This window comes from Nuphar pumila, chromosome 5, assembly GCF_984573655.1.
Source record: "Nuphar pumila chromosome 5, dmNupPumi1.hap1.1, whole genome shotgun sequence".
NCBI classification, from domain to species: Eukaryota; Viridiplantae; Streptophyta; class Magnoliopsida; order Nymphaeales; family Nymphaeaceae; genus Nuphar; species Nuphar pumila.
The window spans coordinates 79,302,328-79,314,364 of NC_143253.1; positions in this window are offsets into that span (position 1 = coordinate 79,302,328).

A 12,037-nucleotide genomic window follows, 5' to 3' on the forward strand; every position below is an offset into this window, starting at 1 on the left:
ATGAACTTTCCAAGCATGAAGCAAGTCAATCCTTTGTATAAAAAAGCAAGAGCGGCCATGGCTATCGAGAGACGACTGGTCTGTCAACTTCCCCATTTTCTCAGAAGTTGTATTATTCAGACATCCACATAATTCTGTTCGTCTGGAAAGAAAGCGAGTCTCATAGTGCACAGAACCATCGCATGCTGAATTCTCTCTCGAGCTGTTCTAGATAGCGAGCTGACTTCTGCGAATTCCCCATACTGTCGGTAGATCTCGATCAGGCTCACGTATTCATTCTCATTTTCTTCAATCAGTGGCCAAGACTTGCGCCCTGTCATGCGAGCTATAACATCTTTAGGGTCCAGACCCTTGACATTGATAAAAAATTGTTGCTCAAATAGATCTCCAGGCTGACCGGCTGGCTTGGGCAATCCCATCAGCACGGTCATCTCGCCCCATGAGAACCAGAACATGCAAGTGCGCGGATTCTACCGCTCTGCGAGTGCATGGATCAGATTGCCATTGACTGTCAACTTTCCCACTGCAAATGTTAGTTCCAACCCACAGTCACTCAAGTGGTTCAGAAAAATACGAGAGAAGTTTTTGAACCAAATATAATACCACCGGGGGAAGAAGGGTCCGGTGCTGAGGGATCGATGCTCAGGAAGACTTTGTCGCACCTCGTAGGAGATGTGATCCTCAGGAAAGACAAAGTCGAACTGACTGAATGCCATTAGACTGAAAGATAGGAAGATTAGAATTAGACTTTGGAAAAATATAAGAATTTTGAAAATTGCAGGCAGGAAAAAGTGAAATGCTGAAAATTCGAAGTCCAGAGTAACGAAAAAATGAAAAATCACCTGGAGTTTTGAAGAAAAAGTGGATAATTTGGAAAAATCGTCCAGGGTTTACAAAGAAATGCTTCATAAATGGGAAAATAAAGTATTTTGGAAAATTATCCAGTATTTTGGAAAAACTGGGAAAAATATGGGAAAATAAGATGGAAATGAATATCATACATTCAATCACAAACAATTATGCACATACAACATTCCCTAAGAAGCTGACTGTAAATGCATCAATTTTGAAAGAGCTTTAGGACCCTAATCCTGACTTTAGGCTCAAATCAACTGTGTTCAATCATGCTATGCCGATATACTCGAGCCGAGGCTCCATGTATGTGGCATAAAATTCATCTCCGGTTCTAGGCTTGTGTTTTCCCAACATCCTTGAGCGCCTGCCGATATACGTTGGACTATGGCCCTTGGTACGTGGCAGGGGGGCGTTAGCCCAAATAAGTGGCCCAGTTGTGAGGCTCTATCCCGAACTATGGTTTTGGAAGAGAGCCCAGCAACGTGAAGACCGGGTAGACATAGGTGGGGTGTTTTTTGAAAACATGAGCACATGCAAGCAAACAAAGGGCTCTAAAACCTAAAGAGATAGAGATTTTGAAAATTTTGAAGAAGCAAGCATTGTTTTCATACAATTTCTAGATTGAGGAGTGTTGTATTTCAGACCTAAGTCTGAGTGAGCATGAATAATTCTCCTCAATATGGTCCTACCAAACCATGCCTAGTCTATATGTAGTCCATGTCAGCTAGGTTCAAGTCTAGGCTCCTAGGTTCACATGATATCAGAAAGTAAAAGTTGACATTTTGTAGAGCACGATTTTGATAATTGAGCTAAGTCAAAGCACATAATTGATCAGGCGAAGATAGGTCCCATCACGGTCGCCAAACCTATTATCATCGCAAAATTTTTCCCCCTCTCTTGCGAGAGAGAAACGAATTTCATGAGTCAAACTCGACCAAAGTTTTGAAAATGATTTTTAAAATTTACTCGCCTCCGTTTTGAAAATTTGCGGGAAAATTCCATGGAATGGGATCCGCCTGTCGGTATGAGATTCAACCGTTCCTGGCGCCTTTACCAGGGGTAATTGAACCAAGGATCAATTATGTGCTTTAACTTGACTCAAATATCTAAATTATGCTCTATTTTTCCTAGAATGCATAAAGAATCAGGCTTGTGCTATTAAATTTTGAAAAGATGCAAGTTTAAGAAAATATGATGTTTGCTTTGGAAAATTGAGATATGCTTGGAAAAATGATTAGAAAAATGCTTGAAATTAGAATTCTTGGGAAAATCATTGAATTTCATTGGAAATCAGAAATTGGATTAGAAAATGAATTCTCAGAAAAACTTGAATCTTGGGAAAATTGATTTTTGAGATTTGGAATTTGATTTTCTAAGAAAATGGATTTGAGAATTCTGAGAAAATCAAGAAATTCATTGGAAAATGATTTTTCAAATGGAAAATAGATTCTCAAGAAAATGGGAAATCTGAGAAAGTCGATTTCTGAAAACTTGGGATTTTGAAATTTGAGAATTTTAAAACATTGGAAAATCTTGATTTGAACTTGGGAAATGCTTTGAAATGTCATTTGAAAACTCAAAATTCTGAGAAAATCTAATCCTGAGAAAGATTTAGGAAATCCTTGGGAAAATTGATTTTTTTTTAAATTGAATTGGGAAAAGAGTTTGAAAATAATGCAAATTTGATGAATGAATGAATTTGAAAAGAGAATTCTTTGAGGAATTGGTAAATCCTTTTTGAAAGTTTGAGAAATGAAGTGCATTTTTGAAGTTAGCCTAAGAGTGTAGGCTGAATATGAAGATCATAAATCTTAGTTTTCTTCGTATTCTGACTATGGCCATAAATATGAATCACACCGAGTTTATAAACCCCATAAGAGCTTGTGCACATGCCATTCGTGTCAACCATAGTAAATTTGAAATAATGTACATGAATGATACATCAAATATTGAAAATTGTTGAAATTAAACTATATGCAATGCAACCCTATTCTAAGCAGAAATGTAACTCTTATTCCAAATATTACATTGATTTTTACATTGAATTGAATAGAATAAAGAAATAAAATAACTAAGTCTTCTTCTTGAATGTTCTTGCAAAACTAGAAAACAAGGTTAGCACAAAAATGTAGGTTTTTCTGAATTTATCCGAAAATATGGAAAATTATCAGATATTATTCATATATAAACCTAAATTCATACCCCCTTTGATATAAAAATAAGAAATAATGAATTAATTTTGAAAATAAACTTGGAAATTCGAAATTTGGGTCAAAATGACCAAAATACCCCTGATGACCTTGAAATCAAGGTTTTCTAAAAGAATTTTTGTAAATTTTGGAATTTTGGAAATCAAATGAAATAAATCAAATACAATATGATGAAATATGATGAAATATGATGATATGCATGAAAATTTATGAAATTAAAGATTGAAATTTCGAAATTTAGGTCAAAATGACCAAAATACCCCCGATAACAAGACTATGGCCTTGAAACCAGGGTTTTCTGAAATAAATTTTGCAAAAATGGAAAATGTGAAATGCAAATGACATTGAAATTAACCCTAATATGATTGTATATGCTTATTTATATGAATAAAGCCCTAAAATGGTGAAAATATCATAAAATATCAAATTTAACCTGATTTTCGCCTGATTTTTGCTTCTGAATTTAAAGATAAACTAACACATGGAGCAAATGAACTTGTAATTAAGCCAAATTTGGCATGGACACCTAAACTAACCCTAAAAACAGAATGGAGCTTGAAAATCTATTTTTTTTGTATTTTCTTAATATAGAAAATAGCTAAAATCCTAAGAAAATCAAAATTTTGCCTAAAATGTTGATTTTAAAGGGGATTTTGGATATCAAACTTCCATAAAAATTTCCCAAATTTTATGGGGTAATAGAGGACAGTTAGGAAAAGATTGTTTCCTATTACACTTTCTAGTTTTGACCTATGGTCGGAGCTGTACAGCTCCGACAAGTCGGATCGGAATCCGGCGACTCTAGGATTTGGGGGAAACAGACAGGTTTCGGTAGAAAATGTAAAAAAAATAGCAGACAAATGGGAAAATTGCTGAAATTACAGAAAACTGTTATTGGCAAATATATAAAAATTTGATCTTTTTTCATCAATTGGAATCAGGTTACAGTTTGGAAAAGGGCACACTGTTATCAGAGACCCAAATCTCTGAAATTTTGGGATATTGAAATCTGTCAGACAGAAAATAAATTTTTGAAAAAAATATTGAAACAGTTCTAAAAATCCTTAAATTTTGGAAAATAACAGAAAAATATGTTAGAAACAACTTTTATGTTGAAAGTTTTTGCAGACAAGCTACGGATTGAACGAACTTGATGCATTAGAGTTTGTCTATACCCTGATGAAGAAAAATCCAGATTTTCCCAAGGGGGTGGAAAATCCGATTTTTTAAAAAGGTCAAAACTGTTTGGAAAATTATAAAAATTTTCAGATCATTAGTAGATTCAATTATGAATCCACTGTGATTTTTGAAGGACAATTTGAATACCCCACATGGGTGATTTTGAAGGTTCTTGTCTGCTAAAACAGGAACTGGAAGTTCTAGAAATGCAAAATCCTAGTTCAGGATTTGATTTGTTAAAAGGAGTTACGTAATCCAAATGAATCTAGGTTTCTGGAAAGGAATCACAGACACGTAGATGTATTTACACTAAAAATACCACAATTTATTAGTGAAACATTATGCATAAAATAACAATTGAAATACACGCCTAAAATCAAAACTATGTGCTATCAATGAAATCATAGTAAATAGCATAAAAAAAATAAAACGAAATAAATGTGACATGAAGAAAGACATGAAATATATTTAAAACTATGAGTAAAATAAAAAGAATCAGGGGGTATGACATTCACTTGATGTTGGCTGCAAGTGAGAGGGACCCGATCCATCCATCGGATGGATCCCCTCACCTAGATGGCCTTGACGCAAACCCAGTCTTAAACTGATTTTTATATTATGTTTTGAAACAAAGAAAAAACATTCATAACAGTACGAAGAAAGAGGAAAATCAAACAAGCACCAATGAAACGAGGGCCTTACCTTGGATCCCTTCCTTGCAACGGATGGGCTGGAAGTAGATATTTGCAATGGAGGCTGCGGCAATGGACGTTGGAATTGATGTATTGATTGATGCCAAGGAGGAAGGTGTGATGAAGGTTGTCACCAAAGGGTGAGGTGTCTCTTGGAGAAGGGCTGAAACCGAATGAACGTTGGCTGCTTGGAGGTAGCTACAGCCATGGACGTTCGCTGTAGTTGGTGGGCTTCTTTGTGGCTGCTAGAAGGAGCTTGTTGAGGTTGCTAAAGGTGCAAGGGTTGCTGCAGTTAGTGGTGGTGCTATTGGCTGCAAGGAAGAAGATGGCTGAACTGTGTTGAAGGTCGCTGTTATGGCTGCAGCAGCCATGGGGAGAGAAGGAGTGAGCTAAAGGGAGAGAGAGAGAGAGAGAGAGAGAGAGAGAGAGAGATGCTTGGATGAGGCAGCTGTCTCTTCTTCCTCTTTTTTTTTTGGACTTAGGGCTTAATAGCTTTATACCTAGGGTTTATTAAGATGATATGGCTTGAGGAATAGCCATACGTGAATGGCTGGGAAAGAGGGAAAGGAAGGATGGAAGAAAGGGAAGAAGGAAAGAAAAGGAAAAAGAAAAAGGAAAGAAAGAAGAAAAAGAAAAGGAAAGAAAGAAAGACGAAAGGGAAAGAGAAAGGGAAAAAGAAAAAGGAAAGAAAGGAAGGGAGAGGGGGCTGGAGGTTTGGGCGACCACCTTGTGGGTCCCACCTCTCTAAAATAAAATAAATAAATAAAAATCAATAAAAACAATAAAAAGAAACATCTTTTTTTTTTAATAAAATAGAAATGTAAATGAATGGGCCATCTCAGAGCGGGTCCCAAATCCACTTTTGAAATTTATTTTGACGATTAGAGGAGTAAAATAGTCTTTTAAGAAAATTTTCAAACGAAACAAGCTTTTTTTGGCAATTTTTAAAACGAGCTCGGATTTTGAAGTTCAATACCTCGTTGCGAAGCAAATCCAGTGTAGAATTTGAAAATCTAATTTTGAAAGAAATCCAGATTGTTTTTTTCTCTAGGAAATATTTCCAAATTTAGAATCCCGGGAGTAAAAATGTCAATTTTGGAAACCCGGGGTTTGAAATTGATTTATGAAAACTTTTAAAACTCGATCTGGATTGAAATTTATAAAACTGGAGTTCTGGACTTCGAAAATGAAATGCAATGTGATGAAATGTTATGAAATGCTGAGAAATGATATGAAATGATGAGACATGACGTGAAATGCTATGCGAAATGCTAACCCTGAATAAAGAATTTTGAATGTCAGACCCGATTGACAGTTGTACCAGTTTAAAAAGCATAAAAATTGATAAAATTTGCAAAATAGTTCAAGAAATGGTTCTCGGGACTCTACTAGGTTAGAGTGACACTGAAAATTGGGGTTTGAGCTGGATTGAACTGAGATGAGCTAGATTGAGCTGGATTCTAGAGTTTCAGAACTCAAGTGAACTTACCAGACACTGACTCAACTGACCTTTTCGGCTAAATTTTTCAAGAAAAACTGTCATTTTTAGAGAAATGGTACGGAACGGTGACTGAAGCGAAGTGAATTATGAACCTGAGTTGGGTTTGAGCTAGAACAAAGGTCAGTAATACTGACATGAACTAAAATCGAAGCTCGAACACTAGCTCAACTGACTGAACTGAGCTCAATTTCAGCTGAAAGTGCTGAAATGGACTAAAATGGGCTCTTGGACACTCAGAAATGGTTTTGAACTGAAACTGGAGCACTCGAACTCCTAGTGAGCTCAAGTTAGACTCTGGGGAATATGACTGACTATGAATGACTGACTCAGAGACAATTGGCTTGGATTTGAGTGAGAAATTAGTTCATTTATGAAGAAATGATCCCATTTTGGCAGATATGGCCAGAAATGAAAATTGCCTTCTCACTATGAGCTTAGATAAGCTTGAAATGACTGATATTTTAACTGTTCTAAACTAGCCAATGAGCTTGGTTAACTTCGACTGATTGGGGTCCGGGATGACCTAGAGGTAAAATGGTAATTTTCCTAATAAAAATTGGTAAAATGGTGATTTTCTGAAACTGACTCGGGGTTTGACTCCTACACTGACCTAACAGGGTTGGCACTACACGAAGAGATGTGTTTGAAAATGGATGTGGAAAATTTGGGGTGTTTACAGATGCCCCTTTTTGCTACTAAGTCGGCTTGAGGATGAGCTTAGTGGCAAAGAAAAAACACACCAAATTTGAGCTATAAAAATGCCTCAGTTAGAAGGATCGGACTGGATATGAAAATATTAGCCCTAATGAAAATGGTAGATATGAAATGGAGAATAAAGAAGAAAGAATTTACCTCAAAAGAAGTGAGATTCATGTTTTGCCCTTAACCTGGATGGGACGAGAAATACCTCGTGTAGAAACGAAGCTCAGGTTTGACCCTTAACCTGACCGAGAAATAAAATACCTCATCAAAATGAGGCTCAGGTTTAACCCTTAACCTGATCGGGAATGCCTTGTCATCTTTCGCGTTGTTGAAAGAATCGCCTTGTTCAATTGGATCACCTTTGTCATCTTTCGTGTTGTCGAAAGAATTCATCTTTCACGTTGTCGAAAGAATCGCCTTATTCTTCTTTAAAAAAAAAAATTGTCTTATTCACCATCCAACTTACCATTTTCTATCTTCCCGGTCAGGTTAAGGGATTAAACTTGAGCCTCATTTTGATGAGGTATTTCATTCCCGGTCAGGTTAAGGGTTAAACCTGAGCCTCATTCTGATGAGGTATTTGATTTTCATTCCGGATCAGGTTCTTTCAACAACGCGAAAGATGACAAGGCGATCCAAAGGAGCAAGGCGATTCTTTTGACAATGCAAAAGTTGAATTCTTTCGACAACGCGAAAGATAAACTCTTTCGACAATGCGAAAGGTGAACTCTTTCGACAACGCGAAAGATGAACTCTTTCGACAACGCGAAAGATGGCAAAGGCGATTCAAAGGAACAAGGTGATTCTTTCAACAACGCGAAAGATGACAAGGCGATCCAAAAGAGCAAGGCGAGTCTTTTGACAACGCGAAAGATGAATTCTTTCGACGACGCGAAAGATGGCAAAGGCGATCCAAAAGAACAAGGTGATTCTTTCAACAACGCAAAAGATGACAAGGCGATCCAAAGGAGCAAGGCGATTATTTTGAAAACGCAAAATTTGAATTCTTTCGACAACGCAAAAGATGGCAAAGGCGATCCAAAGGAACAAGGCAATTCTTTCAACGGCGTGAAAGATGACAAGGCGATCCAAAGGAGTAAGGCGATTCTTTTGACAACGCAAAAGATGAAAATCTTTTGACAACGCGAAAGATGGCAAAGGCGATCCAAAGGAACAAGGCGATTCTTTCAACAACGTGAAAGATGACAAGGCGATCCAAAGGAGCAAGGCGATTCTTTTGACAACGCAAAAGTTGAATTCTTTCGACAACGCGAAAGACGACAAAGGCTATCCTTTCAGAGAAAAGGCTAATCTTTCAACAATGCGAAAGGCGATAAAGGTTACTCTCTCAAGGATGTAAAAGGTGATGCCAGAATATGTCAAGATGGATATCGAGCTCTTCACTTCATGTGAAGATAGTAAGAAAATATTGCCAAAATGTTAAAAATTGTTTGTTGATTCAAAATGTTTGAAATTGATTATATTGATATGAAAGTATTTCCTCTTTTCTACCTAAAGTATTACCTCCGACTGGGCTTAACTCCGTAGAATCAAGATTCAAATTCAAATTGTTTGCAATTGGCTTTCTTTCAAGGAAGCTATCAATTTCCTTCATATAAACAGAAAAGCGAGTATTCTTGATATTGTGAAAGCAATTGGTGAAAGGATATTGATAATAGAATTTCACAAAATTTAAAGAAGATTCTTGGTAGATTTGGTAGTCTGATATCCTGGGATTCTTTTCTTATGATGATCTTTCTGCACACTTTTTTTGTTTAGCAGAATTGAAGCTCTCTTGGATTTTTGAGGATTACATCATCCTTCATTTCGGAGATGTCCTGACTTTTCTCTCTCTTTTTTTTTGGAAGGGTACATCACAAACTCCTACAACTTGGAGATGCTCCGATCCTTCTTTCTCTCAGGGTTGATCTTGACGGTATTGGCTCATTGGTTGAGAATCTCTTGATGATAGCAAAAATTAAATATCTTTTAGGGTTTGTCGGGAGGCTCATCGCAGTCGCCTTCATCTTGACGGTGATTTGAACTTTCCCTGGAAGGATCTATCACAAACTCCTTCATCTTGGAGATGATCTAAATCTTCTTTGGCCCCGGGGGTCTAACTCGCATAATTCGTCTTCATCTTGACGACAATTGAGAGATCCCTTTTGCGGATATTTAATTACAGCTTAGGTGATGGAGAAGATATGAAAATTGAGTGGATTTTTCTGTATCACCCAAAATATTTTGACTGCTTTATTTCTCAAGAATGATCTTCAAAAATGTGCCATTGACTACGATCAATATCTATCACTTATGGCTTTGCAACAACATTGAATTTTCTTTGCTGACCATATCGAAGATTTATTCTTCATCCTTTTGGTTGGTCAATAGAAAGATTTTGAATTTTGAATCCTTTTTCGCGAAAGCTTTGTCCTTTCGGAAGTAATACTGAAGGTATTCTGAGATAATATTTTTGCGCAATAAAGATTTTGAAATCAACAAATATTTAATGACAAATTGGCAAAATGTTCTTGAAATCCTTTGTGAAAGCGAGCATTTGAAGCACGACTCAACGCATCCATGACAAAAAATTTCTTCTCCTTTCCCCAAATGAAAAGATTCAGAAATTGGAAATAGAAATTACTCCTCTCTCCCCTGAAGAGGAGGTGTTTGCAAAACAAACTTTCAAAGAGAATGTAAGCTTTCGTCAAAACTTCCTAACATTAGGCTTCTCTTATGGAAAGGGGGTCGGTAATGGTGAGGTTTGTGAATTGGTCCTGAAGGAACGAGTCCATCACACTCTCCCTGAAAAGAGGGTCCTTCATGATGAAATGGCCTAGTATGAAATTGTGGTCACAAGGAAAATGAACTTTCGTCGAAGCTCTCTCTGAACTAAGGGTTCCTTGTATAAAATTGGAATTTTATTTTGCAAACGGTTCATATAGACACGAGTCCCTTCAAACTCTCCCTGAAAAAGGGCTAAGTGAACAAACTATGGCTGGAATATCACCATTTGATTTATGAAATTTTGTTTAGCTTAATGTTAAAATTCCTGTTTGATGAAGCTATATCTGGACATCATTAGCCATTACCTGCACACATCACACACTTTCACTGCATTCCATTACATTTTCAACTTCAATACACCACCACCTATCACCCTTCACAGCCTTGTCACAATTTTCTTGAAAACAGCCCATTGTTCGCACAGTGCATTTCCTGCACATTACGTATGTGTTGTATTTACCATCTTCTGCAGGTATGCAGTCTTGACAATCGGCTATGTTCATGAACGGATATATCCATATCCGTTTATGATCTCTATGCCATCTTTTGCACGCTTCATTATTGATATATAGAGAAGCTCCATATACGATTTTACTGAGAAATATGTTATAATTTGGGAAATACGGCTGTGTAAAATCACCTACAGAAACTGTATATACCTGTATTTTCAGATTTTACCCATTATATGGAATTTCCATTAATATGTATATTTTCTCATTATAGGTATATATATATCTCTCTCTATATATATATGTATATCTACCGATATGTATACGTATATATGTATATATATATATATATATATATATATATATATATATATATATATATATATATATATATCCCTTCACGTGCACTTATTTCCATATATGAGCATCCATGTATCTAATTTCTCATATAAATACCTCTCCATTATTACATATCATTTGGCACCAATTTTAGCAATTTTTGATATACATCTCTTCGTTGTATATAATATATATATATATATACCCATTTTCTTGGTTATATGGTACTAACTCTCATTTTGCAGGAAAATTTTGAGGATGTTGATTCTTTCTACACTATGTATTTCATTTATTTTTTATTTATGTCAGAGATGTAATAATCAAACTTGGAATAATATTTACTTTTACTGCTTAGATTAGGATGCATCTCATGCAGTTTGATTCCTGCAATGTCCTGATTCTATGATTCATTTATCATTTTAAAAAATCGTCATGGATGTACACAAACAACTCTTAGGGAGTTGATGAACTCGGTGGAATCCATATTTACGGCCCTAGTCGGAATATGGACGAGACCTAGATCCATCATCTCTCTACCAGTCACATTGAGCTTACACTCTTAGGCTATTTTAAAAATGCACATCATATTTCCAATTTTTCAAAATGTTGTGAATTAACTCAAGTAAACTCTGAACATATTCATGGCCACAGTCAGAATATGTGAAGGATTTACTTTGGTTTAATACACATTTTCCAACCAATTTTTCAGAAATCTTTTCAAAGTGCATTCATTCATTCAAATCATCTGCATCATCTGTTTTTCTCATGATTTTCTCAAGAGATTTTCACTTCATGGAATTGATTTCTCAAGAAACTATGAAGATTTTCAAAGTTGGATTTTCCAAATCAAAGTTTTTCCGTGATTTTCCTTGAAAATATTATTTTCTTAAGATGCTTTCAAAAAGAATTTCTCATCTTTCTCAAGAATCAAAGTTGATTTTCAGACATTTCAAAGATAATATTCTCAAAATTTCAATTTCCTAAGTTTGAATTTCCTTCTCCAATGAGCTTTCTTATAAAATTTTCATCATTTTCCTAAGAAAATTCTCAAGATTTTCCCGAGATTCTCATTTCTTCATGGTTTTCTAAATCTTTATGAACTTTCTCGAGATTTCAAATCTTCTTCGTCTGAGTTTCCTAAGAGATCGATTTTCCTGAGAAATGCTTTTCAATTCCAAATGTTTTCTAAGCATACATCATATTTTCCAACTTGCATTTTACAAAACCTCATAGCACATGCCTGAATTCTCTGTGCATTTAGGATAGAATACAATTTCGATGATTTTACTAAGTCAAGCACAATTTTGGTCCTTTGTTCGATTA